This window comes from Lissotriton vulgaris, chromosome 12, assembly GCF_964263255.1.
Source record: "Lissotriton vulgaris chromosome 12, aLisVul1.2, whole genome shotgun sequence".
NCBI classification, from domain to species: Eukaryota; Metazoa; Chordata; class Amphibia; order Caudata; family Salamandridae; genus Lissotriton; species Lissotriton vulgaris.
This window is the reverse complement of record NC_141700.1, coordinates 77,492,267-77,518,689: the sequence shown is the minus strand read 5'-3', so window position 1 is coordinate 77,518,689 and position 26,423 is coordinate 77,492,267. Positions and strand designations below refer to the sequence as shown.

The following is a 26,423-nucleotide window of genomic DNA, read 5'->3' as shown; positions in this document are numbered from 1 at the left end:
GCCACGAGTACTACAAGAATAGGCCACGGCAAAATCTATCTGAATACTGTCCTAAGTGTTAAAAAAATTAACAAACAGAAGTTATTAATAAAATATGAACACAGATAAACTGAGGAAAAAAGGGTCTGTTGAAAGGGAAGGTTAGAGAAAAGAAAAAGAAAGCTGTATAGGCAGAAGAAAGTCTAAGTGGGCTAAAGGAGGAAAGCAGCAGTGAAATAGAAGTCCAACACGACTGAGTGATTTTGAGGTCCGCCGCAGAGAGACGGTGGGAAAGAGGAACTAAGATAAGCTCATGAAGGAGGAAAGGTTCTTGTATCATGACAGAAAAAGAAGAGCAGAATTTAGAAAAGAATGGTTGTGGATTATAACTTTAATATCTGTGACATAAGCTAAGATATTAGTTCAGGTACCAAGTCTACAGATGTTCTAACCTGCTACAGGCATGATTTCATGAAGGAGGGATATAGTTCTTAGACATCACTTTCACTTAAATTTAGCAAAAAAAAATGTTTTGTTGTTGTCTTTCACTGTGGCATTTCCCGGTTGGCTACAAGCCAGGGGTTTGCTTTCAGATCTGGATGGTCGGCCATGTACTGACCATGCTAGCCCCCATGGCTCTGGGGACACCCGACTCCGGCAGTGTAGGAATGGTTTGAACCTTGTAGCAAGGGCTGATTTTGGTTTCAAGTCCGAATCTGTATCTCACGAATATTAACTATAAGGGAATGAGTTATTGAGTGAATAAGGGAAATTCATCTAGTGAGATGTCAGCTGGATTGATCCTATGTTTAGATTATACATATATAATCATAAAAGGCCTCAAAAATTGCTTTGTTGCACGGGGAAATTAGAATTAAATATCAAAATATAATTTAGTTTGGTTCTCTGAAAATTCTTGAAATAGGACAGGGTCCATGAGACCGTCCACTAAGCAATGGTGATATTGTACTGTCCAGTTGGGTGTGTCTCCTATCTTTCAAACAGCTAATTCTTCTTACCCACCTATCTCCCAGTAGCAGATATACTATCCTTCACACAATGAAGCACTGCATGAAAAATGAAAGCTCTCCGTCACTCGAAGGTCAAAGAATATAGTATCACCAGCTTTAGCAAAACCCGCCGACTGACAACACCATCGGTTGTGCTAAAAATGGCTGTTCTGCTTCATGCTCAGCCTTGCACTATAAAGCAAAGGCAAGCCAGCAGTGTCTAGCTTAGTATGTGTACTTAATGGACAACCTCCAGCACAAATTTCCTGTGTCTAAGCAACCGCGCATGTGTTTTTTAGTTTAAAGCGCACTCCTTACATACACTTATATCATATGATATATCGGTTGACCACTTGGTTGCACCCGATTTCACTTGGTGTTAGAATTTGTGCAAAACTGGATCACGCTACATTAGTAAATCAGGCTTTGTGACAAAACCTGTGGTTTCTGTGCTCTTCCACTCCAGGTCTGTTCCCTTTGTATAACTTAGCAGGAGCTGGTGGAAAGCATTGTCATATGCCAATGTTGGTCATTGCTGCTGTTTGGACAATTTTGCATCACTTTGTACCACACAAATGAAATCTTTAGCAACTCTGGGCCTCCACACTGATTTCTCTGTCTTGATTTCTCTTTTTTAGTAATCTCCCCTTTACTTTTTTATGTTTCTGCTTCTATCATCCTTCTATGCTCCAATATCTTCTACCCTAGCTCTGTCTTCTCCTACCTCTCCTCATTTTATCTCCTGATTCCTTGTCTTGCTCTTTGGCCTCCTCTTTCTCCCGTTTTCCCTTTCCAACAGCACACATCACTGTTTCTCTCTCTCTCCGTATCCTTCCAAATATTCTAGTGTTGGGACTGCATGAGGTTAGATTCTTTCCTGGAAGGCTATTAGCAAAGGTTCCCTGTGAACAATTCATGCCCTAATTTGCATCTTCATTTTACATTTGTTTGTTGTTTAATCTACCAATGCCTGATTGACGTTAGTCCCTAATATAAAAAAATGGTCCGCAGTTGCAATCTCATTCTTGGTGAGTTAAAAATACTACTTGAGGCGCTTCATGTTTGAAGGAAAATGTATGCATGCATTGTTTTAGGTGTCGCTTAGTCCAACACGTGCACTCATGCCTCAGCCTTTGAAGCTAGAGGTAGAATGCTTGGTTGTGGTGCTTGAGGTTACGTTGAATTGTAGTCTTTCTGATTGTTTTAGAAAGAAATGAGTTAGGGCCTGATTACGAGTATGGCAGTCCCTAGACTATTGACAGTGACAGTCCGAACGCCGCAACTTCTGCGGTCCGACCGCCCAATTACGAGTTTGGTGGTCTGACTGCCACCATCCAGACACAAGACTGCTGCCACCACCAGGATCCTGGATCTCTATGGGACAGTGCTGGGGAAAGCGGTGGTCTGCAGTAGCGGTGCCAATGCCGGTACCACCATGCAGATGATGGCCTGCCTTTTCAACAAGCTTTTAATTGCCATGAACATGTCGGCGGAGGGGCAGGGAAAGGTGCCCCAAACAGTGCCCCATTAAGTTTGAACCCATGGGATGTGTGCATGGGCACATGTTGTGTCCCTCCTCTGCTTGCACTATTGTGCGTGCACTGTGTGCCATTCACAACATGGGGCATGGCACACAGTGCACCAATGTGCAAGCAGTGCTGCCACAACAGCAGAGTATGCTTCAGGCTCTCTATGAGCCGAAGCATGCCGTCGTTGTGCCGCAGACACAATCCCGCCAGCCTGGCAGTGTTGTAATACGGCAGTCTGGATGCCGCCGGCTTGTCTGGTGGAATCCCGACTGCTGCAATGACAGTCCGGTGGTTGGACCACCAAATTCGAAATCAGGGCTTTAGTGTGTTGAGGAGTGGATTCAACCACTACACCACATTAATTGGGTACCTGCGAGACTGAGGAAGAGAAGTAAAAGAGAGAGAGAGAAGATGGAAAAGGAGAGAGACAAGGGAGTGGTTCTGTTTCCAACATTTTTACCTGGGCTGCTTTTGGTTCCCAGGAAGATCAGCCTGGGAATGGGATATGGGCAGTAGAAGCAGGCCGTATCTGCCTGCCTTATAGATCAGGTCTCGACAGTAGCTGCGGGACCATTACCAATAACAGCATCCAATTTTATTGACATTTGCGTGCCCAGCCATCGACAATTGTGTGGCCAGTTGTGTACAGCTAGTCGAGCAAAGTAGCAGCATGAAAACGTCCTGGAGGAAGAGTATGAGTCCTTCATTTATTTCCATTGTAATTGAGGTAAATCGAAGAGTGGTGTCCAATACACTGAATGGAGTGGAAAGAATTGACTCTGCTGTCTCCCAGTGCTTGGCAAAGTGATGCAGCTGTAGAGCGATCCCAAGGTGCAAAGAGTCCTTGTCTACAGAAATAAGTGCTGGTGGTGCCCACTGGCAACTTCCAGCACAAATTAGGCATCGATCATCCCCTGATCGCTGTGTAGAGGAGGACTTTCTCCAAGGCAATTTTTTTCCCTGCTGATAAAAAAGCGCTTCTGCACATTAGACTTCCCTTTCAATTTTGCAGAATTGTATATTATGTACTGTTCCGCACAGGGAAATATGCAGCTCTTAAATAGTTATAGGGCGGGTGAAATAGTGCTCCTGGAAACCTCCTACTGACATGGTTTTTCCCTGGTGTACTATTACACCCTGCTTTGTGAATTACAAAAAGTTTAGAATGTCCTTCCTGTGGAGTCGTAGGACACTGCTGTGTTATATTAATAATATTGTGGCCTAAATATTATCTGACAAAAATATGATGTCCTAAATAGACTTTACAAAAACATTGCCTTATTGGAGTCAATATTAGTACAGAAATATTGTCCCATTGGGTGTAGAAAATCACAAACTGCATTCAGTATAAGAAGATGCCATATTAGACATAAGTCGATGTGGTTTGGGACCAAACACTTGAGTAGATTTCAGTTTTTGTTTTCTTCCCATAATTTTTAATTTATGGAGTTGTGTGTCTAAGTGGGTTGTTTTACACTCTTTAAAAGAATATGCTCAGCTATGTGCACCATTTTACACTGTTGAAACGTGTTTTTTGATGTTGAAACTAAAAAATTGCCTTTTCTGTATTTTGATTTGTGAATGCAGTGAGTTCCCAATAAAATGCCAGTGAAATATGATTAGTGCCATCTTAAGGGTTTTTGGGGCCCCGGGTAAGACATATATTGGGGGCCCCTCTTCGGAAAACCTCTTAAGTGTATTACCCATTTTATATTAATTCAACTATGCAAGATGACAACCAATATTGAATTTTAGGTTATATTTAAATTGTTTCAAGCAAGAACAGCTAAAACATGTCTTGGCTGTGGCCCTAAAATGCTTTAGATTACACTGAGTAGAGTAAGACAGATTCTGAGGAAGAGTTAGCCAGATGGAGGGAAGAGGTTGATATATAGAAATGGAGAAGAAAGAAAGCCAAATCACTTTCCCAAAGCCCCTTGGAAGATGGGGCATTCGGCATATGTCCTCTTTGCCAATGCCTTAAAACGTCAATTAATATGATTGCTTTTTAAAGCTTCTTTTGTATTTCATATTTTTGTAGGTGCTCTTGAATATTGAGGGAATCAAACAGAAGTTTTACATGCTCAGTGGCCTTTTGTTTTTTGCTTATAATTAAAAAATCTGAATACAAATATGTAAATCCAATGAAAGACACTGATTGCAGTCAATAACTACGTGCCTTCCAAATTTTGTGTACTTTCGTTCTGCCATTTAATTTTTCATGGCTCAAATTGTCAATAGCGATATCCAAGGTAAACCAAACAAATCCCTTGCTTGGGGATACATCTTATACATTTATTCTTGTAGATTAACCTGCACAATAATTAATAGAATGAATGCCAGAATATTACGCCTCTGATTTTCTAATGTTTGGTGTAAATTGGTGAATTGGGTTAAAGGTATTAAGGATGCAAAAATGGGGTTTCCTGTGGAGTGATAGTCAACTTTAATTACATCGACACAAATACTGACTCTCTAATATATTACGACATTAAAAAAAACCATACTTAATATACTCATGACCCGTTCACTAATCAGCATATTTATGAAGCCATTTTCATTCAATATGGAAATGGGACTAATCTTCTGCAAATAGTAACGCCTGGAAAACCTGAGCATAGGGCATATACACTGAAAATACTCCAGGGCTTTTAATTTATTGTTTACATAACCTGTAGCTACACATATGTGTTGTCATGTTCAGCTATGAGCCAGTTGTAGCCAGAGTAAGCATTTGGATTAACCAAAATCTCAAACCACACATACTGCTCATCGAATCCAGCAGGGTCGCCAAAGAATTACTTTATTTGGCCGAATTAAGAATTTTAGCATTTCAGGTTGTGACCTCCTCAAATGCAGGAAGTTCTATTTAGTAGCCTACTTATTTGGTTTTTTACAATCCCCTAAAGCTCCTTTGAGAAGCTCTTTCTTCCACATGAAATACATTCCTTGCATTTTTAGGGCTCGCCTGCTGATGCGCTTGCGCATAGCTGGAGAGCTATATTGTAGCTTAACTAAAGCTTAACCATCTCAGCGATTTGTTGCTGTGCCCGAGAAAAACAAGCTCAATGCGCAAGCACATTGGCAAAAAGCGCATACACATCAAAGCCACCAGCACATCAAAGCCTCCCTCCCACAGGCATCTCAGCTTCCCCCAGCCGGCATTTCTCCTCCCCTAATTATTCACTGCACGGCCGGCAGCAACATCAAAGGCTGCTGCTGCCGTGACTCGCATTTCTCCTCCCTCCTCCCCTTTCACTGCCCAGGCAGGCCGTACTTTAACTTTTCACGGCTGCTAGGCCGTGTCTCGCGTTTATTTTAACATGGCAGCTTTTCCTTTTCTGGTTGAATGTCTTCTAGCTTTCCCTCACCCTATTCTCGTCACCCTTACTCACTCCCATCAATCTCCCGGACTAAACCCTTCTCTTTGTACCCATTCCGGGAGTGACCTTTGTTTCTGTCAAACTCCTCTGCTTCGTGTGTGAAGCTTTGTAATCTCACTATTGGCAAGCCGCTTGTAGATGCATTTCTCTCCCAGATGCATTTCTCTCCCGGCTCAAGCTCTACGTATCCCATACCGATTTTCTCCCCACTTCCTCCAAGTACAGATTCCTTCCCTCTGTAAGTATAATTCTTGCAGATCACCTTGCCAGTCGTAATTGTTTTCATTGCGCATTTAAGGATATATTTTCTTTTTTTCCTGTGGACATTGTCTGACGAGTAGTACCTAGCAATGCAGCGCTGACATCTCGAGGAAGAGGCGGCTGCATATGAAGAGTGCCCATGTTTGTTTGACATATTGATCTTTCCTTGAATGCGGGTTCAGGCGGAGGTGTGCTAAGAAACTCAAAACTGCTCCGGTAGTCTGGGTAGTTCCACTGCCAGTTTACTCTCTTGTTTCATGAAAAACTTAGTTTTTTGCTTTGTACCCATTCCCGGAGTGACCTTTGATTCTGTCAAACTCCTCGGCTCTGCTTCGTGTGTCAAGCTTTGTAATCTCACTATTGGCAAGCTGCTTGTTTTACTCATGATCACCCCTGCTTGCCAGGCAAAGCCCCTGGCCTTGCTTGGCTATGCACTTTGTTTCCATTTTGATTCTGTGAGGCTCTGCATCCTAATGTATTAAAAAGATACTCTTAGGTAACACTAAACATTCCAGAGGAAGCCCACGATCATTTCTAGGCACTCATAGTGAGGTGGGATCCCTGCAGGGCCCAAAGTCTATGGACAAGCACTGACTTAGCAAAGTTTGCCTTTCAAAGAGGAACTGAAGTAGAACTACCGTAGTTATGATAATGTGTATTCAGGTTCCTCATTATGGCTGGCTTCTAAAATAGAAACAAGGCAGAGTAATCGATTTTATTATAAAATTCCACCCCTATAGACACATGACAGCAGACAACCCACACCTTTGTTTCCCCCAGAAAAATCTGCATCAAGGTTTAACTGAAAAACATCCATGGCATTTGATTACTACACCAACTTCCCAGTGTACTGCAAACACTGTAAAGTCACAACAATATGGAGATCTGATCCAACACCTTTTACAGAACAATTATCTCTTTAAAAGATTGGCAGGGAAAGGTTGGTGGTCTTTTATTAAACAGGAAATTGATACTTAGGTGCCAGAAATACCATTATTTTGGACTGCAAGTTCATGTGTAGGATTTTAATAATGGTTCATTTACACTCCCTGATAATGTTATGTTACGTAGATTTGTATAGCACAGCTTATCACCTGTCAGGGTATCTAGGCAGTGTAAGAATAATATAATATATAAAATAATATTATAATAACAATTCGTTTTTTATACAGTGTTTCAAATCATTTCTAAACCGTGTAAATTACATGTCTGTTAATATTACTCGATTTAATTTACGGATTTTATTGAAGGAGGAAAGGCTGAAATGAAACAGGATTACTTTGTGAGGAATGTTTTGGGTGTGAAGAAGGGGATTAACTCATTTTCCCCCCCGCTCTTTCCTATACTCCTCTTTTGATACCTCTTTCATTTTTACCTAAATAGCGAGGGTCACTTTTTAGGTGCAGCTGTATGCCGACCTGATGTTACCAACTCTTTGAAATATATGGAGAGATGCCTTGGCTCAACCTAGATGCGAGTTTTCCTCACTTCGGGGCTCATTATGATGGCGGGCAGACATCAGTCCTTTCACCATCATAACGGGGATGGGACCAACCACAAGACGTGCGGCGGTCCCACCAGTCCAATTATGATGCGCCCGCCATACTGGCGGATGCAGCCTGCCCTTTTACCATTGTGGAAGGTGCGGCTGGCTGCAGCACAGTCTGCAATGGTAAAAAGGGCATGCACAGCATTTTCCTGCACCAGATGGCAGGCACCACACGGTGCCTGCCACCTGGTGTAGGGAACTGCAGTGGTATACCATGGGTACTCCAAAGGGAATCACCACCCCCCCCCGCGGGGTCCACAACGGGTCCCCAAAGCCAATCACTGCCAGCCTTTCCATGGCGGAATCCACATCATAATATGGCTGGCTGTGCCTGCTAGGCACCGCCACCATATTAATGACCCAGCTCCGCCTGGCGGGCAAGCCGACCGGCAGAAAAGTGGCGGACGGACTTTGCGTCCACTGCGATACCCACCGCCATCGTAATATGGCGAGGCTATTTCTCGTTACAATGGCTTAACGGTCGCCACCGCCGGCTTGGTGGTGGCGATCGTTCGCCATCGTAATTAGCCTCTTCATGCAGTTTAATGCATCATTCTGCGTCCTATGGTTGCTGGCATTGCATTGCCTAAGGGACTATTTTAGATATCAAATGTTCGCTGAATCATGACATATTAATTTCTATCTATCGTAGGTGCATTGTATACTGAACGCAGTGTGTTTCTTTTTGTTTATCATTAAGGTTTTCACCGTAGCAAGAATTTTTACATATTTTAGACAGGACCCAGACTGCAAGCCACAACTTGTTGTCTTTGTCAATGTTTGTTTAATTACTTACCTTGGCAGGACCATATCTCCAGCTCCCACAAGTCTCTCCTCTACTCCTTCATGCACCCCCCCTGTGAAATTGGCTACTTTTTACTTAGATCAATTTGGTACTGCTTTGAAAATGTATTCTTTTATAAAGGCCTACTTTTTTCAGTGCTGTACTAACAGTTTTGGGCACATGTTCTATGTTCCCTATAGCCAGAGGTTCGGTCAAATGTTTCTAAGTTCCACTATCATTTGACCCTATGTGTTTCTGAATTGCTATCCTCTTCACAGCTCATACTGCTTGTTCTTTTTTTTTAAATTTTTGAAAACCTTTATTGTGCATGAAATAAAGAACAAATACGGGCCCACAACCATCCGGCCGGCCACGAACTCTCATGTAGCACTAAAGCATGCAATACAGTGACATAGTAAGACAGCTGCACATCGGTTATTAAGCAAAAATCAGACTGGAGAATGCTGCAAGACCATGACACAGGAGTAATTAAGGTTAAGTTTTTAAGTTTTTTCTTGCAACTATTAAGTTCAGGTCGTATTGGTCCGTACTCACAAAATAATAAAATAGGAACAAGGTCCATGCAGGTGGGACACGACAGTAGCTACATTGTCCGGTCAATCCACATCTCAACAAGCAGTCCCGACCAGGCAGGATGGCAACACAGTATCCGTGCTACAGGGTAGCAATCTCAACCTCCCACTTACATTTACGCCGCCACCCCTCGCCCAGTATGCCTGAACACGGGCCAAGAAAAAGGAAAAAATATAAAGAAGGCAAAAACAGGTCCCATAGAAACTAACAAAAAATGAAATATAACCCCCCACCCTACACACATGCAGAGGCTATGGCCTGCCCCCCCCCTAGCAGAGTGTCTGTCGCCCCATAAACCCGAAATATAGCAAGAGAGAAGAAGAAGAAAAGGGCGAGAGAAAGCAAGAAATATAGAAAAAGGAAAGAATGATAATAACGAAGAATTTCAACCCTTGAATATAGGGAGGAAGAAAAGAACAAGCTGATCTACCACTCCCAAAAAGAAGAGCGCAAAAGTGGGGAGGAGCCCACCTCACATCAGGTCCCCCGGACACCCCGGCCATAAATTACTGTCCACCCTTTATTCAACAACAGAACAAATCTCAGCAAATTCAGGATAATAGGGCGAGATATTCCATCAGTCATGGCACGCGTTGAGAAAGCATCTTATATACAGTCCACAGCCGCCACTCATTCACAACAGACAAAAGAAGGACTCCTAGCCCTGACCCGAGCGTATGCGTCTCCCCGAAGACAGCCACCAAGGAGGACCCGCCCCGTACAGAACAAAGGGATAAGATGGCCGCCCTCTGCACTGAGAAAAAGCCCCACCGCAAGATAAAGAATGCCAAGCACATAAAGTACCAAATGTCCAAAAGAGCGGTGCCCCTACGAGTCTCAGATGTTGTATGGCACTAATAAGCAGGAGCGCATCTTGCAGTTCATAGGCAATCCGTAGTTCCAAGCGCCGTGCCGTCGGCACCACGGGCAGAGACGCTGAAGCTGCAAGCGAAGGATCAGGCAGGGATGGCAACACTGTAGCCCCATTGACATATATGGGTAACGAGCCGCCAACGTCGTCACCGGCTGATAGCTGTTCCGTCGTTCGCCCGTGTAGCAACAATGTATCTCGGCCCTGGCACTGCATGGGCCGAGAGGAGCAGTGCGGAGGATCAGCAGACACCATACACCTCAAGTCGAGTGCGGCTCTGTCCAGCCGGTCACCCAGTGCCGCAGCTCTCACACGCCATTCTGCACTCAAGTCGGCGAGTGCGGCAAGGATAGAGGCATGGGAGTAAACAGGTTGCAAATCGCTCACATCTACCAGCCGAGGCGTCTCATGATGAACAACCATGTTCTCTGATCCAGGAGGGGCAAAGCAGTCAGGCTTAGGGGCACGATCCACAATCGCTCCGCAGGAGCCGGGCGCCATGTTAGGTTCACCAGTGGCACACACGTATGAGGAGGCAAGGTACACTGTGGAAATCTGGGGACTGACCCCCGCAGTAATCAGGGCCCTCCGACAGTGGGCAGCATCATGTAAATTACCCTCCCCGTGCGACTTCCAACAGGAGGCAATCGCGATGGAGAGTCACGGTAGCCAAATCGCCTCCGAGAGCAAGTGGGGGAAGCGGAGCGGCTCACCGTAGCGGCACACGGGGGAGAGATCACAGGAGTAGCCTCCAAACAGCAGTCATCGCAGACCACCAAGAGCCATGTAGGATGTATCTCCAGCGAGCTGTCGGGCGCCAGACGTCCGCTTCATTTCAGATCAGCAGCCCACAGAGCTACGGCCGTCCCCGGCGGCGCACCACGACTCGGGTCCGGTTTCCAGGGCAGGACAAAGCCGAAAGCTCCGTCCGTCAATAGCGCCGGTTTGCAGGCAGGCAGGGACCCAGGAGAAACACCCTCGGCAACAGCGCGCTACCGTCCACCTCCCGCGGTAGCGGTATGCAGGAGAAGTGTGGCGATTATCAGGACGAAAGGGCTGCCTTCCAGCTATGCGAGGATAACGGGGAAGAGACAAACAACTACAACTCCCAGACTGCCGTGGGGGAGTCTCGTTTGTACTAAGCCCCTCCTTCCCCAGAGAAGGGTGCTTGTCAATTGTTTGTTCTGTGCGAGTCAGAGGAGTGGCGGAAGGTGTTCCCCGCCGGATTTCAGCGAGAAGAATTGCAGCATCTAGGAGAGTACCGTTGTACAGCGCCAGAGGGAGAAAACGGAAAACTCCAACCGGACTGAGTGGCAAGTAAGAAGGAGTGCGGGCTCGCCTCCTTCCTTATTGGAGAATTGTGTACTTGGACTCCTGCAGGCGAGTCGCCTGTTAGCGTAGCCACGGGGTTTCGCTTAGCGCATCTAGCGCTAAGGAACCCGTGAGATATACAGAGTGTATATTAGCGCGCGTGAAATTAAACGCGTGCAGTGTACCGTCTGGTAGAATTTAGCAGGATAAAGGATTCAGCGCGGCCGCGTTCGTACAGTCCTGACTAGCGTCCGAGTGTTTAAGGAGTAGTGTCTATTCCGGATTGGATTCCTGTGACATTTTTGAACTGCTTTGTGGGACGTGTAGTCCTAGTTGTGCTCATAACAACTACAAGGAGAGAAGCTTTAGCAGAAATCGGTGTTCAGCCTTATGTTTTGTTTACTTTTGTTTAAGTGTGGAGGAGTCACACTACTATGACTTTGGGAAGATATACTCTTTGGTAAAGGGAGACGTGCAAGGGAAAAGAGAGACAGCGTTCCCTTTTCTTAAGGCCCTGTATGCAGAAAGTGTGGTGAGTGAAGTTATCATTCCCCTTATTAGCATAGTGAAGCCGTACATGGTCGTGAGAGGTAATCGTGTGTTTATTTCCTTTGTAGATACCTGGACAGGTGTTACAGAGACGTCCCTTAGACTCAGACTATTCCAGAGAGAAAGAGAAACGAAGATAGAAAGACCACATTCCCGCTCTCCTCCAAGGCTTCTTCTCTCCTTTCTTCCCTTCGGTGCACGCAGTCAGATAGAGGTATATAGTTCCTCTGTAGGGGGGCGTGTATTGAAGGGAGTGAAGGATCTAGCATCTGATCTCGTCTCTGCTGGGAAAAGACAGAAGGTTAGTGGCGTGAATGTTTCTTGTGCTACTGCCGATCTTGACAGATTGACAAGCCCAAGTAATAAGACCCAGCCCGGACGATGAATGTGGAAAGTGTGCTAAATTCTGTGGTGGAAAGCCTTGCGGCTCTACAACAGGAAGTTACCACGTCTCGCACCGAGAGTCAGGTCCTATACAAGGAACTAGGGGTGCTTAGAAAGGAGATGTCCGAATTGACCATGAGAGGGGGCAAAGGGGCTTCGTACATCAAACCAGCCACTTTACAACCTCCATCTTCCACCGTGTCTCCTGTGTCACAGGGAGCTGAAGGGGGTGGGTTCACTGTGTCATCTCCCTCCACACCCTCCTCTTCTGATGCAGTTCCCACTGTCCATGTCATACAAAATACCGGAATCCCACTTGCCCCTCCTGAAAGGTTCTATGGGGACCCCCGTAAATTTGAAACGTTTTTAAACCAATGCAGATTACATTTTTTGTGCAAGCCGGGGGTGTTCCAAGAGGATACAACTAAGACAGCCTTTATGATGTCATACATGGGAGGCAATGCAGCGAGTTGGACAATACCCTTATTGGAAAGAAATGATCCTGTGTTACACGATTTTGATGATTTTTGTTTGGAACTGAGACGACTGTTCGATAGAAAACTCCATATGTTATCTCTGGATAGGGAGTTGTTAACCCTACGGCAAGGGTCTCAAGATTTGCTATCATACATAACTTCCTTCAATCGACTGGTGGTCGAAACAGAGTGGCCTACGGCAAAGAGAATATCTATTTTTTATCAAGGGCTCCGAGGGGAGCTAAAGGACGTCCTGGCTCAAGTGGTACAACTTCCCACCTCTTGTGAAGAATTGATCGACTTAACTGTTCAATTGGACCATCGCCTATTGGAACGAAAGGGTGATAGAGGCAGAGGAGACGGTCGCTTCTTCTATCCACGTCTTCGAGGTACTATGGAAGATCATCCTAAGACGCCAGAGGGAGTTGAACCCATGCAAATAGGAGGGCTTCGGGGACCCCTTTCAAAGGAAGAGAAAGACAAACGAAGAAGACTGAAACAGTGTCTATACTGCGGAAAGGGTGGTCATTTTGTGAAAGATTGTCGAGCCAGAAACGCGTTTCCTGGAAGATCATCGGCCCCCCCTTCTCAGGCTGTCATACAAACGGGAAGACCGGCGGAAAACTAACATGCCCAAACCAGGAGGAGGTCGCTGCCTTGGGTTGTTCACCATTAATGATCTCACCTACACTTGCAAATACATTACATCCTGCAGTGGCTCACATGAATTTAAAAGTGACTTTATGGGTCAATACCCGTGACGCTATGGAGATTGATGCTCTGCTAGATTCCGGAGCCACTGGTAACTATATCGACCAAGAATACGCCATGAAGATTGGGATCGTATGCGAGAAAAAGGATAAACCGGAGCTGGTCAAAGCAGTGGATGGGACGGTTTTGTCATCTGGCCCCGTTTCTTACCATACCCAAGCATTGTTGATGCAGACGAATCAAAATCATCAAGAGATGATCCAATTCGACTTGATTGATGCCCCTCAATTCCGTTTGATATTGGGGATGCCGTGGCTGACTCTTCACGATCCTCAAGTTAGTTGGGCAGCACGTACCATTACCTTGTCCTCGGCGTTTTGTAAGGCCAATTGCAGACAGGACGTGTCTGTTAAGAAAGAACAATCGGCTACGCCGTCAGTCTGTCTGGCTTCCGGATGTTCCATAGGACCATACTGTTGTGCCACCTCTCTTCCTGATGAGTACCAGGAGTTCAGTTCCTTGTTCGACAAACAAAAGGCTACTGATTTGCCTCCACATCGCGTCTACGATTGTAGAATTGACCTTGTTCCTGGTGCTGATATTCCCTGTAGCCGAGTTTACGCTCTCACTGAAAAAGAGTCAGTGTATTTGCGGAGTTACCTCGATGACAATCTGGCTACGGGGTTCATTCGTCATTCTACCTCGCCAGCTTCCTCGCCGATGTTTTTTATTCCTAAGAAGGACTGCGAGGAATTGAGACCATGCATCGATTACAGGGCCATTAATCGAATGACAATCAAGAACCGGTATCCACTACCGCTTATACCTGTACTCTTGGATCAATTGAAAGGGGCTCGTTTCTTCACTAAACTCGATCTCAGAGGAGCGTACCATCTTGTTAGAGTAAAGAGTGGAGATGAGTGGAAGACCGCGTTTAGGACAAAATTTGGATTGTTCGAGTACCTTGTGATGCCGTTTGGGCTCTGCAACGCCCCTGCAGCGTTCCAATATTTCATGGACGAAGTACTACGCGGGTGTCTGGAGACATTCTGCATCGTGTACATAGATGATATTTTGATCTATTCATCTACACTTCACGAACATGTGGATCATGTAAAGGTGGTGTTGGGGCGATTACAGCAGAATTCCTTGTATGCCAAGCTAGAAAAATGTCTTTTTCATGTGAAGGAAGTGGCCTTCCTTGGTTATATCATCTCGGCCCAGGGCTTCCAAATGGATTCCAGTAAAGTGGAGGCTATTCTCGGATGGAGTACACCCAAGAACGTGAAGGCGGTACAAAGTTTCCTTGGTTTCGCCAACTATTACCGCCGGTTCATAAAGGATTTCTCCAAGATCATTCAGCCGATATCCAGTCTACTGAGGAAGAACACTGTGTTTGGGTGGACCCTTGAAGCGGAAAGATCTTTTCAATATCTCAAGGAACAGTTTACACAGGCTCCTATTCTACGCCACCCTGATTCGCAGTTGCCTTTTGTCCTGGAGACTGATGCTTCCCTGTATGCTATCGGTGGGATATTATCACAACGACACCCCGAAACAGGCCAGTTGCATCCCGTGGCCTATTTCTCAAGAAAACTTTCTCCCTGCGAAACAAATTATTCTGTCACGGATAAGGAGCTTCTTGCAATCAAGAGGGCATGTGAGGAGTGGCGCCATTATCTGCTGGGAGCAATGCACACTGTCGAAATCTATACCGACCACAGAAACTTGCTATTTTTGAAAACAGCCAAGGCCCTTACTCCCAGGCAGTTGAGGTGGACTTTGTTCTTCTCGGACTTTGATTTTGTTATAAAATATAAACCAGGACCACAAAATGGTAAGGCTGACGCCCTATCTCGAATCGGGGAGACGGCGGAACAGAAAACAGAGAGTGAAGAGGAACCTCCACTTATTCTCCAAGAATCCAGCCACCCCTCTCCTTTCATCGCCTTGGTGTCTACTCCTGAATTCTTGGATGATATCCGAGTGGCTCTTGCAGATATGGATATACCGGAATGGGTGAAAGAGGATCCTGAGCATCGCGCAGTGAAAGATGATCTTGCCTATCAGGGATTAGCCATCTATGTCCCTACTGAACCCTTGCAACGGAAGGTGTTGCACTGGATCCATGATTCACCTTTAGGTGGCCATCCAGGTATCTACAAAACTATTGCAGGTGTGGAACGTAACTTTTGGTGGCCAAAACTGAGAGCAACAGTAAGACACTATGTGATGAATTGTGCCGTATGTATACAGGGGAAGGCAGTGCATGTTAAGCCGGTTGGCCTTCTCAGACCTCTCCCGATTCCTCCGAAGCCTTGGCATACGGTGTCGATGGACTTTATTGTTGAAATGCCACCCTGTGAGGGTAAGACTGTGATCTTAGTGGTCGTAGACCATTTGACAAAAATGGGACATTTTATTCCTCTCAACGGCCTGCCTACCTCTGTTGAATTGGCGCAGGTGTTCTTGCAACACGTCGTCCGTGCCCATGGGATACCTTGTGTGCTCATCACCGATAGAGGCACTCAATTCACCTCTCGCTTCTGGAAGGCCCTCTGTCAGACCATGGATGTTGATGCGCGACTCTCGTCATCTTATCACCCCCAGACGGACGGCAAAACAGAGCGCCTGAATCAGACGTTAGAACAGTACCTTCGCTGCTTTGCCTTGCAAAACGATACGGAATGGACTACCTTGATCTGGATGGCTGAATTTGCTTACAACAATGCCATTCATTCCACTTTGGGCTGTTCACCTTTTTTTTGTCTTTTTGGTTTTCATCCTAATGCCCTACCCTTTGAGGTTCCTGTTCACTCCCCGGTGCCCAGCATACACGAACACCATGCACATTTGAGAGCAGTACTAGTGGGGGCGCGACATAGCTTAGTGGACGCGCAGTCTTCTCAGAAACGTTATGCTGACAATAGAAGGTCTTCTGCTCCTGCATATGCAGTGGGGGATAGGGTGTGGCTTTCCACAAAAAACTTACATCTGAAAGGAGAGAACAAGTTGAAGCCTAGATATGTGGGGCCTTATAGCATAGAGAAAATCATTAACCCTGTGGCGGTGCGGTTGGCCCTCCCTGATACTTGGAGGATTCATCCCGTCTTTCACGTTTCCTTGCTCCAACCCTGTCCCGTGAGTACTAGGCTGTCTGATAAACCCCTTCCAGTGGATGTTGATGGGCAAGAAGAGTATGAGGTCCATTCGATCCTTGACTCCCGTATGGTGCGGGGGCGGATTCAGTACTTGGTTGAGTGGAAAGGGTATGGCCCTGAGGAGCGGTCCTGGGAACCTGTGGGTTATCTCCATTGTCCTGAGCTAGTTGCACGTTTTCATGACTTGTATCCTGGTAAGCCTGGGCGACCGCCGGGACGGCTGTCCTCGAGAGGGGGTTCTGTGGCGATTATCAGGACGAAAGGGCTGCCTTCCAGCTATGCGAGGATAACGGGGAAGAGACAAACAACTACAACTCCCAGACTGCCGTGGGGGAGTCTCGTTTGTACTAAGCCCCTCCTTCCCCAGAGAAGGGTGCTTGTCAATTGTTTGTTCTGTGCGAGTCAGAGGAGTGGCGGAAGGTGTTCCCCGCCGGATTTCAGCGAGAAGAATTGCAGCATCTAGGAGAGTACCGTTGTACAGCGCCAGAGGGAGAAAACGGAAAACTCCAACCGGACTGAGTGGCAAGTAAGAAGGAGTGCGGGCTCGCCTCCTTCCTTATTGGAGAATTGTGTACTTGGACTCCTGCAGGCGAGTCGCCTGTTAGCGTAGCCACGGGGTTTCGCTTAGCGCATCTAGCGCTAAGGAACCCGTGAGATATACAGAGTGTATATTAGCGCGCGTGAAATTAAACGCGTGCAGTGTACCGTCTGGTAGAATTTAGCAGGATAAAGGATTCAGCGCGGCCGCGTTCGTACAGTCCTGACTAGCGTCCGAGTGTTTAAGGAGTAGTGTCTATTCCGGATTGGATTCCTGTGACATTTTTGAACTGCTTTGTGGGACGTGTAGTCCTAGTTGTGCTCATAACAACTACAAGGAGAGAAGCTTTAGCAGAAATCGGTGTTCAGCCTTATGTTTTGTTTACTTTTGTTTAAGTGTGGAGGAGTCACACTACTATGACTTTGGGAAGATATACTCTTTGGTAAAGGGAGACGTGCAAGGGAAAAGAGAGACAGCGTTCCCTTTTCTTAAGGCCCTGTATGCAGAAAGTGTGGTGAGTGAAGTTATCATTCCCCTTATTAGCATAGTGAAGCCGTACATGGTCGTGAGAGGTAATCGTGTGTTTATTTCCTTTGTAGATACCTGGACAGGTGTTACAGAGACGTCCCTTAGACTCAGACTATTCCAGAGAGAAAGAGAAACGAAGATAGAAAGACCACATTCCCGCTCTCCTCCAAGGCTTCTTCTCTCCTTTCTTCCCTTCGGTGCACGCAGTCAGATAGAGGTATATAGTTCCTCTGTAGGGGGGCGTGTATTGAAGGGAGTGAAGGATCTAGCATCTGATCTCGTCTCTGCTGGGAAAAGACAGAAGGTTAGTGGCGTGAATGTTTCTTGTGCTACTGCCGATCTTGACAAGAAGGGACAGGATAATGCTGCGGGGAAACAAAGGCTCGGGGAGCCGGGAGACTACACGTCCGTCTCCGCGGCCATCTTGGCTCCTCCTCCCTGCTTGTTCTTTGATGGGGTTTCTGACTTCCTGTGCCTGAGTTTTATTGTCTGTCTATCATCTCTCGACCACAGTGTTCTGCTCCATTCGTTCTTAGTAACTGAACTGTCTGTTTTCTCTTTGTTTTTCTCGAATGCTGTAGTACTATCTTCTTCTGGCCTCTCTGCAGCCTTTGTGTGTCTCTCAGTGGTATATTGCAGAGCCTTTAGTCTCAGAGATGGAGACAGGGTGACTAAGAGACTGACTTAGAAAACACGTGTGTTACGCAGAGTGGCAGAGTGATTGGCTGGAAGGCATAGACATAGAGTGACTTAAGGAGTGACAGGAAGAGAGCCATAGAGTAACAAACTGTGAGCAAGGTTATGACATGCAAGTGTCGAGGCTGGTCCGGAGAGGGCCAAGTGATGCCGCTGGGACACCGGGAGGCTGTCTCCTAGTCCATGGACACTGTGCCTAACCTACTCATGTGGTGAGTGGCAGAGGTAATTGGGAGCTCGGAGGTGTACTAGGAGCTGGAAGGGGTTGAGAGCACCAAAGAAACTCAAGGACTGGGGGGGTTGGAGGGTAGAAGGTGTTAGGATGCTGATGAACTTGGTGAAGGAGTGGAGGGCAGTCTAATGGTTGGAGAGCGCGGAGTAATTCAGAAATACAAAGGGTGTACGGGCATGAGGAGACCACAGATAAGAGGCTGTAAAGGAGCGGCTAAGAGGGATTGGTAAGGACAAGATAATTGTGAGGCTCAAGAACATGCATTCGCGGCACTCAACTTAATAAACGGGATAAGAGCGTGTGGGGAGTGGTACTGATGAGTTTTAACCCACGTGTAGGACACACATGAGCCCGAGGAGGCTGAAGAGTACGGGGAAGAGGGTTCAGCAACATGGTACTGAGGCGGAAAGGGCATTAGGGGCACACCAACCACAGTTGTCTGTGCTTTTTAGTAAATTTATGTGAAAAACGTGCTGTAAGCTGTACCATTTTATCCCATTTTTTTGTTCAAATTTATCTCAAAGGTTGGGGGGAGTGTCCTCCTTAATGCTCAGCTGGCTCGGTGGCTTCGCGTACACGATCACTGAAATTAGCAGAAACGTGCTACGCTCCATCACTTTAAAGATCCCCAGACAATACTGTTTGCTTCTTCTGCTAGCTTAAAATGGCGCCCATGGACCTGAGCATCAGACTGCCAGCTGACCTTTTTCATGGGAACGTTTTCTGCATGCGTTGGGTCTGCGTCAGGCATGTATTTTTATTTCTGACCAAAGTTCCTTGCAAAAAAGGTGAGTTTCAATTGCTTGGAAGCAAGCCTAACAATGCATTGGTCAACTTTAAATAATTGACAATACTCTGATGATTGTTTGAGAAGAACTGACCAAATGTGCTCCTGGTTGGTCAACCCAATACTTTAGGCCCTGATGAATGTATTACTAAATGGCAAATCAATACAACATGATGTTTGATATTTGGAAAAGTGGTAGCTAAAGTCCTTTTTTAGGTCTTCTGTAAAGACTGCATTGGAAGTCTGGCATACCTCATGGCAATACACAGCACCTCCTACACCGAAAGTAGACTTGAGTCAGCCCTAATCAGCCATTGGCTTGTTTGAGTGAGCCAATCTCAGACACTGGCTTTATGGACTGTTGGTCATGTTATAGATCCATGCACAACGGTCCTTGACAAGGAAAAATAACAATTTCAATAATTATAGGCCACAATATGCACTATAATGAACATAAAGTCCAGCCGGACTTCAGAATTTATTCGATAACTAAATAAGTCATAATCAAACAAACCAACAATAAAGCAGTGGGACACAGTCCTGTATCCACAGTGCTAAACATACAATACACAGTACAAATAACTAGGGATTTTCAGGCATTTAGAAGGTACAGGAGCAAAAAGGTAATTTTTCAATCTATTTGCTTCACATATGTAGAAAACACATGATTTTTGGCACATGATAGTAAACTAGTGTTTAGACCACATATTTTGTCGACGGCGTTTCGATCCAGTTAAAATTGTGGATCATCATCAGGACATTCAATGCTTGCCTGAATTGAGAGCCTGTATTAACAGGAGGGAACAAGGAGACATATAACAGACGATTAACCAGCTGTATTACTCATAGAACAATTTCAACATGTTAACATACCATGCTCTGAGGTGGTATTTGCCATTCATGTGAAAGAGTGTCAGGCAACCAGTGCCAGGCAAACACAACGCATTTCTTATTGGTGACCAAAACATGCCAAGATGGTACATATCAACCGTGTCGCAAACACAACGCATTTCTTATTGGTGGCCAAAACATGCCAAGATAGTACATATCAAAAGTGTAAAAGGTGACAGGCAACCAGTGCCAGGCAACCAAGGCGCACGTGCATAGGTATATTGCGTGCAAGAAGCATTTTGTGGATTAAGTGGACAGTGTGAGAGTATCATACCATGTTGCATTCATGAGCCACTCATGCAATAATTGATTGGCATTGCTGTGAGACCAGGGGTGGCATAATTACCTAGGCACGGTAAATTGGACCAGGTGTAGAATCACGGTCAGTCGGGCTGCCAGATATGGAGCCTGGGAGGATTAGGGTTAAGATTCGAGGACAATTCCGGTGGGCTGGCAGTCGGATTAGGCGTGTTGTGCTACGGGTAGTGAGACCGTAATTAGCCTGGGCTTCAGTGCCTAGGGATAGAGTGAAGGAACACTGGGTAGAAAGGCTTACCTCGCAATATAGGAGTCACCGGGTTGCCTGGAAGGGTTAATCTACGAGTCAAGGTAATTTGCTGGAGGGCTGGTTGTAGGTTTAGGCGTGTGATGCCTACGGGGAGCCTACAGGGAGTGAGACCATAATTAGGCAAGGCTGCCAAACGTGGAATTAATCTGCAGGGACTACCGGGAAGGAAGGCTTACCTCACGGTTTTGAAGTCCCCGGGTTGCGCAAGGGGCTATAAGATCAATAGATGATAGCGCGCAGCCCGTAACCCAAGGGCCGGTGGTTGCGAACAATCAAGGGATGCGGAAACCGGTAGAAGTACCTACAAACGGGATTAAGGGTTAAAATTACCATGGTGTGCAAGGATGTGCAGTGATAAGGCCATGTATATCGCCTAACCAACAAGCGGCTGCTTACCTACGGGGTCGCAGATTTCGAGAACCGGCTACGAAGCGCGGTAGCCTGTAGTAAGGCTCCTGTGGAAGGATTAAGGTAACATTAATTCCCACGTAGTGCTACAATTAGCGACTTAACCTAGGGGTTAGGGAAGGAATAGTGCTTACCTGAAGTTCGCGATGGAACTTCCGAGGACGTCTTGGTGCACGATCGCGCCGTAGAACGCCTGAGTGTGGGCGTGCTCAGGGGAAGTAAGCGCGCCGGCCATGTTGGAATGGGGAGGTGGTGCGAATTGGCGGCCATGTTTGAGGGGGCAGCCAAGGGTTGGTGGCAGACATATTGGAACGGTCACATCGAGTGCTACACGTGAGTGAAAGAAATATAAAAGTGAGTTTGTGAGTTCTTAAAACCATGCAGGTGACTTAAAATGAATAACATGATCGTCCACTTAATCCACAAAATGCTTCTTGCACGCAATATACCTATGCACGTGCGCCGTGGTCGCCTGGCACTGGTTGCCTGTCACCTTTTACACTTTTGATATGTACTATCTTGGCATGTTTTGGTCACCAATAAGAAATGCGTCGTGTTTGCGACACGGTTGATATGTATCATCTTGGTATGTTTTGGTCACCAATTAGAAATGCGTTGTGTTTGCCTGGCACTGGTTGCCTGACACTCTTTCACATGAATGGCAAATACCACCTCAGAGCATGGTATGTTAACGTGTTGAAATTGTTCTATGAGTAATACAGCTGGTTAATCGTCTGTTATATGTCTCCTTGTTCCCTCCTGTTAATACAGGCTCTCAATTCAGGCAAGCATTGAATGTCCTGATGATGATCCACAATTTTAACTGGATAGAAACGCTGTCGACAAAATATGTGGTCTAAACACTAGTTCACTATCATGTGCCAAAAATCATGTGTTTTCTACATATGTGAAGCAAATAGATTGAAAAATTACCTTTTTGCTCCTGTACCTTCTAAATGCCTGAAAATCCCTAGTTAATTGTACTGTGTATTGTATGTTTAGCACTGTGAATACAGGACTGTGTCCCACTGCTTTATTGTTGGTTTGTTTGATTTTTACTTATTTAGTTATCGAATAAATTCTGAAGTCCGGCTGGACTTTATGTTCATTATAGTGCATATTGTGGCCTATAATTATTGAAATTGTTATTCTTCCTTGTCAAGGACAGTTGTTCTTTACTCAATTGATATCCCAGGTCCTTGCTTACCTAGAGGGTTCCCTTGTCTTTTAGGAATAGATCCATGCACAGCATTTCTCAGAAATTTACATTAACATGTGCGTTGGTGACAAATTAAAAGTAACTAAGTACAAGCATTTTTATGTAGTAGAATAAATAACAATTTAAAAAAATTAGTTCCTTGGAGCATTTCCCTGCTCTGTGCCCCAAATCTTCTCATGGTTCTTGGGGCTTCCCCTGCCGTATAAATTCTGTTCTTTGCTGTTGCTGCTGCACAATAGCCATTGCTCTGATCCGCTCGTCAATTGCAGAAGCAGCTGCAACATAGGCTCCATCGAGCTATCTCTTATGGCAACCGTTGGGCCCCACTCAGAAAAGCCTTCATCATGCCCAGATGGTGAATCTAATATCAAAAAAGAAATTGCACAATGGAGCCTACAAGCCATGTTTGCATGCACTATTACAGTTGTCATATTAAAGGAAAAAAAATTGCTTTCACTGAGAATTGACAACAGCTGTGACATGCAGCACCATTGCAAGCACCTGCTTCAGGACCACAGTATTAAGGGCCATTCCAATCTGACCACCAGACATGCACTCTTTGTGACCTCACCTGGAGCTCCCATGGGCCTTTTGATTCTGAGCAATATACATGTCGATCAACCGTGTTGATAGGCTTATCATTGCTCCTGCATCCCTGGGGAGCGTTCCGCTCAACCAGTCCCACAGCGGCATTCGGAGACTGACTAGTTCACCAGAAATGCTCTTGATCCAATTAAAGCACCCACCACTTTAGCAGAACCTAAGCCAAACGAGGGAGCAGAGGAGGCCTCCTCAGCAGAGAAGACATGCCCGGTGGAAACTGAGAAATCAGGAGAGGTGCACTACGGCCATCACAAGCTGATCCCAAGAAACCCAAGGAGGGTGAGGAATGGCAACCTGAGGCTCCAGCAACAATATCCTTGCATGGGAAGAGGGTACGGGACAACCCAGCCTCGAAGAACACAGTGGAAGCATCGGTCAACTCCTGATGCGTGTGTTTCAGCTGCTGCTCATGAACACTCCTGCTCTGAGGGGCTGGTGCTTCACCTGCCTTCGCTGCTGGCAGGTGAGTGCTTCTGATCTGAGTTTGGCGGGAAGTGGCCATGTGCATGTTTCCCTCTACCCTTTGTCATCCCCTTCTCACATTTATCCCAATCCTTCCCTCTTTTTGTTCCCTCTCTTCTCTGCCTGCTTTATTTCAGTGGGCCCTCCACCCATTCTACCGCTGCTCTTTTTGATTCCTTAAAACGTCCCATTTCTAACTCGCACTCTGACTCCTTCCTGTCAGGGCTCTTCTTACCCTCCAGCCCCCTCTGCATCTATCTGGTTCCTCCAACTTCCCCTTCTCATTCTGCCTGATTCCTCCTTGAGGGTCATCTGAACCCTCCTCCTCTGCCCCCTTTTAGTCCCTGATTCATTTTGAAGAACCCTCTGCTTCTGTTGTTGTTGTTCTTCTGCACTTTGCACTTATTTACAGGCGCATCTCTTCATGTCTCCTCTGCCTTCTTACTTAATGATCATCCTCTGTACCACTGTTCTGTCTGCTTCTGTGCTGTTGTGGTGCTGGGGTTTGGGCGACAATCTCGGTGCTCTGGCCCCGGGGTACGTCTTGCCCTCGCTTCACTTCGACCGGTTCATGCTCTATCTGCTGTGTTCTAGCTCAGGGTTGTCCAACGTCGGTCCTGGAGCTCCTGATCTATGCCAGATTTTTAGCATATCCACATTTAGATAAATGTAGTTATCCTAAAAATCTGGCATGGATCCCGCCCTCCAGGGCCGACTTTGGACAACCCGGTTCTAGCTAATTACGCACCATGGTATTATGGGTAAACATATACTTCATTGTGCGTATAGAACCTTGTAGACTGCGCATTTTATCATTCTATTTTTGACAAGGCCTGCACGTTTACTGTAATTGACAGACCCACATTTTAGAGAAAATTAAAATTGTATTCCCTTCTGATTTGTTACCACCATCACAGTGCTCAATCTTTTAAATGCAAATTGCATAAAAGAACACATATGGACGCGAGACCAAAACCTTTGTAAATGCTGTGCTAACCCAAGTCATCAGCACACAGATGAGGCTATGGAAAGGAAGCAAACAGTGTCTTTGTAAACTCAGTGGATACCTATCTCTGATGTTAGCTCATTGTGATGGTTATTTTTTCAAAGCAAACATATACATGTTTTACTAAAAGGGCAAAAGATGGTTCATGTGTATTCCATTTGTACATTAGTGGAGGTCGGTGAGTGCTTGTACCTGGAGGTAAAAGATAGGTCCATAACATCAAATAGTAAGACGCATTAAAATGGAGTACCATTTCCACCTAGGTCACTTATTATAGGTGGTTGAATGGCTGTTAAAGAACTACCTAATGGAAGCCACTCAAATGATCCGTCCATGGAAAGAGGAAATTGGTGGCATTAACAAGGTTCATTTGGAAGAAAATGGTACATGATGGATTTTAGAACTGCATACCAGGATTTGAGATAATTGATTTTATGAATTTTCTTTTTGGCTGATTTATGTATTGTACGTTATATTGTTTTATTTTTATTCCTGATATTGCTATAACATTTTAAAAATTTTTTACGTAATTGTAGCCAATAAATTACCTCATTCATTCATAGTGCATAGTATCCCAGCACATTAGGGGGAGTAGCACGCTACTCCACGATTCGACGTTAGTGGTTAAATCCACTAGATGCTGGTTGTTGTTGGTTAATGGAATGAGTCTGGTGCTCTCAAGAAACCATTCTATGCATTTACCCCAGTTTCTTTGTGGTTACATCAATGAGCTATTTGTGATCATCGGTTGGTTGTATGAGTAGATAAGGTACTGTTAGGATGCAATGATATGGTGTGGGCTATTTACTGACATCAATAAAGGGATTAAGATTAAGGAAGACAGGTATTTGACCTGGCGCAGACTATACCCTGAGAGATGGTATGAGAAGGATGAGGAGAGAGTTATTCGAAACAAAGGACAGAAACAATTGAAGGTTTTAATCCAAGGGCAATTATCATACTGGCTTATAGGAGCATATTGGGAAGGTGGCTTTGCGATAGCATTCTTTCTAGGGATGTAAAACCGTAGAAAAAAACAATATTATTTATATATGAGATAGTGAAACATTAAGTATCTACTTTTGATTAGCACAGGAATCAGAAATATGTTATACTGTTTGCTAATAAGTCACTAATAAAACAAGCATTTGCAAAGCAATAGGTTTCTCATTAGGAAAGTTTGAGTTTTTTTGTCCTGTACATGAAAAATTTGTTATTTATGTGTTATTTTTGAAAATGATGAAATTAATAGCTTTGTCATTTACAATGCTAATACTTTTATTTTTTGACAATGTGACACCTATAGCATTTTTAATGCAACATGTTTTGTATTTACGTGACTTAGAAGTATTGATTTTACTAATAACAATGTTTCTTTTTTTTTAAATAATTAATACTTAAATAAAAGTTATTGTAATTTATAATGGCAATAGCTTAAACTTTTGTAAATAACTTTTGTGAAGATTATGTTCAGTGTATTTTATAGTGACTAAAATATAAGAACAGAAGTGAAATATAATTTTTTTTTGAGACATTTGTAATAAAGCTTGAAACATTGAGAGAACATATTTGAACCATCTGTTGAATGTTTGCACAGATTGATACTGTGGTGGCGCTGAGTGATGTTGTGGTGGCGACAAGTGATGCTGTGGCGTTCAGTGATGCTGTGGTAGTGCATAGTGATGTTGTGGTGCCCCTGAGTGATGCTGTGGTGCCCCTGAGTGATGCTGTTGTTGTACGATAGATAGATGGAGTGAGGGCGATAGATAGATGAAGTGAGGGCAATAGATAGATGGAGTAAGTGCGATAGATAGATGGAGTGAGGGCGAAAGATAGATGGAGTGAGGGCGATAGATAGAGTGAGGGCGATAGATAGATAGAGTGAGGGCGATAGATAGAGTGAGGGCGATAGATAGATGTGTGTGGTTGTGTG

The 26,423-nt window shown here is 45.2% G+C and overlaps 1 protein-coding gene across 1 annotated transcript in view; it reads right to left on the bottom strand.

The window, feature by feature from the left end:
* The window catches only part of MYO1F (myosin IF), a 273,313-nt gene that overhangs the window by 198,219 nt on the left and 48,671 nt on the right, over positions 1-26,423 (bottom strand). The gene's annotated exons all lie outside the window — the stretch shown is intronic.